Below are 7500 nucleotides of genomic sequence, written 5' to 3'. Positions count from 1 at the left end.
AGACACTGACAGCGAGTGTGGGGAAATTTCGTCCGACAGTGACTCTGATTCAGTAGCTTCTGGGTTTTTCTCAGAGTCTGGGGACTCAGATACCGATTGCCAAGATTCAGTCGATTTGCCTGATGATGAAGCACCGAATGACAACCTCCCACAAAAATCATTTTCAGCCCAAGAAGAAGCATGCATGTCTATTCTTTCATTAATTGCAAGACACTGCATCACGACAGAGGCTGCAAAAGATATCATTGATTTGTTGAAATTGCTCTGCCCAGCAAACGAGCTATTGCAATCTTTAACTTACTCAAATGTGCAGAAAGTGTGTGGAAATTGTACTGTTTTCACCTATGACATTTGTGAAAATTGTCTCCGTCTGTTTCCAACAAACGTGGAGGATCAAGTGGTCTGTTCAACACCAGGCTGCAATGGGTATGTACATATCAGCACTTTGTGGGCATGCATAATTTAGTCTTTAACTGTACCCAAATTCACAATTAGCCAATCAGAAGCCTATTGTTGACTGCACTGGTATCCTATGATATCAAGTCACTGACCTGATACTGCACAATAGCAAGGATTTTGGGCTGAATTTGGGTATGGTAAATAACTAATTGTACCTTATTGTTACGCTTAGGTAGCTTATCAGAATTGTTTTGTCTAGCTATAGAGTAGTTTTGGCTCCACTGCATCTCCAAAATATGAACCATGGCTCCACAAAACTCACCTGATGTGCCACTGAAACATACCAAAAAGGTACAATTATATACCGTAGTTATTCGGTTATAAGGCGCACGGTTTTTTCAAGAAAAATCTGTCTTTGGGTGGCACGTTAGTGCTAAAATTGGGGTGCGTCTTATAGCCAAGTATTTTCGCGCAACAAAATCTTAAGGTCACAATTTGAGAAGAACTTGCAGTTTAAACAACACAAGAAAAGGACACTAGTTGTCAATTAAAAAAACGACTTCAAGAGAAAAGCAAACAAACGGAAATTTGCATACATGCTTAAAAGCATGTGCTCAGTAACGTGATACTGATGACAACAACACAATCGTTCGAAACTTGTTTCGAATTCCGAGAATCATGTTTGTCGCTCGCATGAAAAGTTTCTTCTCTGAACACACAGTGTGGAGATAAAACATACCTTCTTCGTTCATCCAGCCTTTCTTGTGCACTGAAATTTGCATCCTTGGTGGTGTGTTGATATTCAGTCGAACGCCTTTGAATATGACTTTCGGTGGGAGTTTTTCGCCGTTCGCTTTCGCTTGAAGTCTGAAGTCTGAACTCTGACTATTTATTAAGTCGGAAGGTTCAAATAAAAGTGTATGCGTTGTATGTTTATCATTTCTGGTGTCAACTTTTAGCTTTTGTTTTTACATATATCATTAAATGCGTGACTTTTTCACTTTGTTTACGTTAACAAAAAGAGTTCGCATGCCAATTGTGTAAGGATAATTGCTCTCAAATTCATCACATGCTTTTGATAACTCTCAATTTTATGGTGCGTCTTATAACCGAGTATTTTCGCGTAATTTTCAGTTAGAGAACTTAGATTGATTAAATTGCTAAGTTTGGGGTGCGCCTTATAACCGAGTGCGCCTTATAACCGAATAGCTACGGTACATAAATTTGATATCACTGGCTTGTCATTGCATGATTTCATGGATTTTGAGCTGAATTTTGGTACACTTTGCTTATCTGAGAAACTTAATTTTTTCTTGCAGTCTGAGGTATAAGGGAAGTATCCACCAGCAAGGGAAGAAGCTGCACAAAAATAGTTTTGTAACTGTTGACATCTTCAGTCAACTGAAGTGTTTGTTAGAACGTAAGTAGAACCTCGGCAGTCTTAATTCTGATTTGTTTTACAATAATTAACATGCAATATCTGAGTGAACGAGGCATTTATTTTTATGGCATTGCCCTCGTAAGATCAAAATGACTGTTGAAATAATTTATTTCGCAGTGGGGGGGGGGGGGGACTAATTTGATTTAGTCAGTAAACTACCAAATAATTAAAAAAAACCCAAGCAATTATAAAATTAATACGATTCGTAACTTGCAAATTGAATACTTTGAATAAATTATGTATCAAAGTAGACTAGATAGATAGATATATCACAAATTTAAAAAAAAAAATTGGAAGACGTATGATTCACAACTTAGTAAATAAGCAATTATTAATTTTTTCTTTAAGGAGAAGGGATATGGCAAATTATTCAGGCGAGAAGTGAGCAACGTGGAAAAGAAATAATCACAGACATCATTGATGGGAAATATTATACAAGATTGTGTGGACCTGGACACTTCCTGAGTGATATATCCAACATAAGTTTCATCTTCAACACAGATGGTGCCCCTTTATATTCCTCCTCAAGCGTATCCCTTTGGCCTGTGTTTTTAGCTATCAATGAACTTCCATCTCCAGACAGGTAGAAAAAAATTATTGAAATCTATCATTTCCTGAAAACGTAAATATTTAATCTACCTTATATCCTAAGTTACCTAAAACTATATTTGAGTGGAGCCTCATCAAAAGACAATTCTTTTTTATTGTATGAACCAAGAAGAAATGTTTCTTTTTACTTATTAATTTTTTTTACATCGTAGGTTTTCAAAGACAAATATGATGCTATGGGGTATTTGGCAGGGAAAGGGAAAACCACCATTCAATGCATTCTTTGAGCCATTTGCCACTCAAATGAACAAACTGTACAAGGAAGGTGGGTGTTTGAGACATGCCTTCAAACAGTATTTAAAGCATCCTATGGCAACCTAAGTGTTTATTCAAGTGCTCTTATTGTTATAGTTTAATCTACATGGTATTGTTGTAATTTAAACTGGACTCATTAGCTACCTAAGCCAGGAGCCTAACAAGCTCCAGGTCATCGAGTGTGAATAAAATATGTTAATGTTATGTAAATAATTGTATCTCAATTTTGCAGGTACTGCTCAATAGTGATAAAAGTCCATTACAGTACATTAATTCACGATTCACCTAGGGTACATTTTTCACTTTCCATTTTAGGAGTAACCATTGAGTTGCCACAAGAACCTTCAACAGTAAATGTCAAAGCTGCTGTACTGCTTGGCTCAACTGATTTACAAGGGAAGGCATACCTTTTATATATGACTCAACATAATGGTGAGGGTGGTTGTCTGACATGTGAGGAAAGTGGATTTGTAGCTGCCCAAGGAAAGGGGCATACCCGATGTTACCCATACAGGCCTGCAACTGAGAGGGCTCCCAACAGGACTATGACAACATTTCTGGAAAATGGTATTAAAGCAAATCAGAGCCAAAAAAAGGTGACTACTGTAACTTTAGTTTGGAATCTTGTATGGATAGAGCATATTATGTTTTAGCCATTCATGAAAATTTACTTAAACCATTATTTTTACCCCAAAAATAATTATTTATCTCATTCAACCTTTGGTACCAAAGAAAAACAAGAGTACCATGGGACATGATCTTATTTGCATACTAGCAAGCTGTTTCTGTTTATAAGTCTGTTTTTTCTTATTATGACTAGCATATTTTACAAGTATTCTAGCATGCACTTTACTCTTGCTTTGCATATAATTGTGAACATTAGATGTACATATTATGAGTACTTATAAAAAATAAATGTGATGTTAAGTTTAAATTTACGTAAAATTTAAATGTTGTTTATGGCAGCCATTCACCTAGCTTTGAGTACATTTGTTACATGTAGGTTGCAGGATTGTTTGATGTCTCCTGCTTGGCCCTAATGCCCTGGTTTGACATTGTTCTTGGGATGGTTCCTGACTACATGCATGGATGTTTGTTGGGTGTAACAAAGACTCTTCTGTACAAATGGTTCTCTTCAACCAACCATAAGAAGGAATTTTTATTGGTGGCCAGGTATGATTTGATTAGGGAAATAAAAGAATTATTTGTTGGATATTTATACTAGAATTCAATGCTTTGCTTTTAATGTTGCTTTTTTTTTTTTTTCAATATCCCACAATTGATTCAGTTTACAGTCAAATTTTAGTCAGAGCAAATGTCAAGACTTTATTTTAAGATACAAATTTTTTGCTCTTGTTTTGCATATAATTGTGAATGTTGGATGTACATGTACATATTGTGAGTACTTTTAAAAAATGGTTTTTGTTTTTATGCTAGAGACTTAAAGTCGTCTCAAGACAACTTTAACGTCTAGTATAAAAACGAGAAATAAGACAGACGCATTTAACGTCTGACGACTTTCATGTCTTGTTTTAAGTGTGTCGTTGAGACGCCACTTAACAGACGACTTTAAATGCTTTGAGTACAATTTGGTACATGTAAGTTGCAGGATTGTTTGATGTCACCTGCCTTGAAGGTTTTTTTTTTTTTTTTTTAATATCCTACAAGTGATGTTCCATTCACAGTCAATATTTGTCAAGGGAAATGTCAAGACTTTTTTTAAGATACATACTCTTTTATGCACTTGTAGATAAAAAAAGATTAAACAAACGCATACTTCCAATGCGAACCCCCAGATGTATTAGCCCGACTTCCAAGAGACCTGGAGAAACATTTCAAGAAACTTAAAGGTACGGCTGCAATTACAATTGTAGAAGTCATAAAGCCACAGTATTAACTTTTATACCCTGCAATCGGAAATACAGCCAATGTAATACAGAAAGCCGTTGTATATTCGACGGTTTTTAACACCCAACCTTCCCATTGTGATGAGCGTACTGTGTGTTGCATGATTGTGTTGGCCACATTTTTTTTCTATGGCATGGTATAAACTAGTTCAAAATGCAATTCTATCTTGTGGACCTATACCATGGAATATCCCACTTGCCACTTGTATTTTCTTGGTATACACACTCACTTTCGGATACATAACTGAGAAAATTCAACTGACTCATGGTATTTCCATGGTGTACCACTTGAAAACGTTGCATTATTAACTGGTATTTATGCGGTGCCTTTCACAGAAAATGTATGACTTGTCTTTTGTTTTTCTAGCCTCCGAGTTGCAGTCGTGGCTTCTTTATTATGCTTTGCCATGTTGGTTGGTTATCTGCCAGATAAATACCTCCAACATTTTGCCCGCTTCTCAGAAGCAATTTATATACTTCTTGGTAGTGAAATCACTCCAAGCCAGTTGAAGCAAGCAAGAGATCTACTAGACAGATTCTACAAGGACTTTCAGGCTCTCTATGGTATGAAGTGCATTTCACTTTCATCTTCCTTATAATGATAGGCTTCATGTACACGTATATCTCAGCTAACAAATGCTAAAGTGCATAGCATGTGCCCATAATTCCTATGAAATTTCATGATTTAAATCAGAGGTAATTGAGATTATGTCCAAGGCCACTACATGTACTTCCCTGTACAAGTGAACATCGTTACATGTCCCTGATATTGTTCAGTAAGGTTTTAAGTTAACTTTATCTTGTGGACTCCATTAATGCCTTTTAATTTATTCATATCTTCACTTTATATATATACTCTATTTCATTACTTCATTTTTACTTGATAATGACGTTCTGGAAACGTCGAAACGTCGTGCCATGTTGTTTTATAATATTTTATCGCAGATTTTTATTGTCAAATCTTGTGGTTGTCATAAATAATGCTCACAATGAACTATATAGTTACTTGTGCGATGACCAGGTGCCACAACTCAAATTCACAGTTGTACTTCTTTTAACTTTGGTTGATTAAAAAGAGTGCCTCTTTTCCATACAGCCTCATGAGTACTCGTACATAGCCTGTAAGTTAAAGGTTGACAACAGAACTATTTGGTCATTTGAAGAACTTGTAACATGTCATAGGTGTGTATTTTGTGTAGAATGTACACTGTTCATAGTCCAATAAATATGATTTCTTAAGATGAGATGCACGCAGTCGCAAAATCAAGATGAAAGCTAAATCGAAAAGGGACAAAGGAGAAAAGAGTTGATCAGACCGGTTTCTGAAGGCATGTGAAAAATCTAAAACAACTGCAAAACATGTTGCTACACTGTTCCTTAGAAGGTCCTTAATTAATATAAATGTAATCGCTCATTTGTAGGAAATGGAAGTTGTGGTCTCAACGTGCAACAACGCAAGGTGCACACCTGGTTGACTAATATGTTGAAGGCTGGGGGCCCTTTGGGCTTTGTCCAAAAAAGAAACCTTTGGCTTCCGGAAAAAGGATATGAATGGGACCAAAAACTCATGGATTTTTGCCACGGCACTGGGAAATCCTGGGGTTTGTAGACAAGGTAAAAAATGCCATTGAGATTCTTGTAGTTAAATCAATAGCCATTATGTGCCATATAAATACAACTTACATTTCCAAATATTCACTTTGAGCCTTTATAAAATCACTAATAGTCAATTAGTGTATGTGCTTGCCTTAATTAACAGTACTGTGATGGTATAAGCAATTTAAAAATTCACTTGGGCGATGGACTCACGGCTGCTTACCTCAAGAGGTTGTACATTTACTTTTGCGTGCCTGAAAAATACTTCTTTTTTTTTTCGGTCCTTTAATTATGACCTTGTCAAATTAAGCATTAATAAGGTCCATCTTTTGACAGTTTTTTGTTTTAATAATAAAATTGTTCATACCACAGAGTGACATACAATGAAAAAAAGGTTACACAGTAAAGGAGAGACTTTTTTTTTCTAAATTATTGACTGGACACTATGTTGTTTATAATCTCAGCTGATTTGGATGTTGCATGCCCAGAGCCGTCTTATGAGTGATGTTGAGCTAATCACAGCTTGAGCAACAAAGGAGTTTATAACAAGAATGCTGATCACGAAAAGAGGGTATATCAACCATGATTGGGTTTTAATTGTATGGCTCTCTAGTTTTTAACAAGCAATTAGAAATAATGATATGATATTTTACTTGCAGAAGCATTTAATAATGGTCTCTATGCTGAAGTAAAGTCTCTACATAAGCATTGTAACTTAGCGTTTTGGTTCGTTAGTCCATTTCTGCAACAATGAAGGGACGGAGTATGTTTGTCTCCCCGGCTGGATGGGAAGCTAGTCCCACAGGCTACTTCCAAACTTATGACAGGTTTCCATGACAATTTGAAAGTATAGAAATATGCTAATGGTGGAAAAGAGGCAATGTGAAATCATGTCTTGTCAAATAACTCATTGAGAGGGGCTCAGAATGCTAAACAGTTAGGGCCTCTGAAATATATTCCTGGTGACTGCTTCCACAGCAAGGTAGATAATGGCTTCATCTACATCTGAACTCTCATGGGTATTATGACATGATTAATTTATTAATTAACTTGTTTACAGGTTGAAGAACTTAAAGATGCTAAGGCTTGTCAGGTCTGCTGGAGGAGCCAAAAAGCTGGCAGGGCTTCCCGTTACTTTGGTGAATGACGTCCTTTGCAAGTGCCTGGACCTGACAAATTCAGACCGTCCCTTGCAGACCTGTGCAGGAACCTGCCGGCGCCAAGGTTGTTTTCTCAGTGGGCACTACACTCGGCTGATCCAAGAGCACTGCCTCTGTGGTCTTGCTGTCAAGT

At 36.6% G+C, this 7500-nt stretch overlaps 1 pseudogene; it reads left to right on the top strand.

The window, feature by feature from the left end:
- LOC138022994 (uncharacterized) overlaps positions 1–7500 on the top strand; it is a 15171-nt pseudogene that overhangs the window by 674 nt on the left and 6997 nt on the right.

This window comes from Montipora capricornis, chromosome 11, assembly GCF_036669925.1.
Source record: "Montipora capricornis isolate CH-2021 chromosome 11, ASM3666992v2, whole genome shotgun sequence".
Classification (NCBI taxonomy): domain Eukaryota; kingdom Metazoa; phylum Cnidaria; class Anthozoa; order Scleractinia; family Acroporidae; genus Montipora; species Montipora capricornis.
This window is presented reverse-complemented; position numbering and strand designations above follow the sequence as displayed.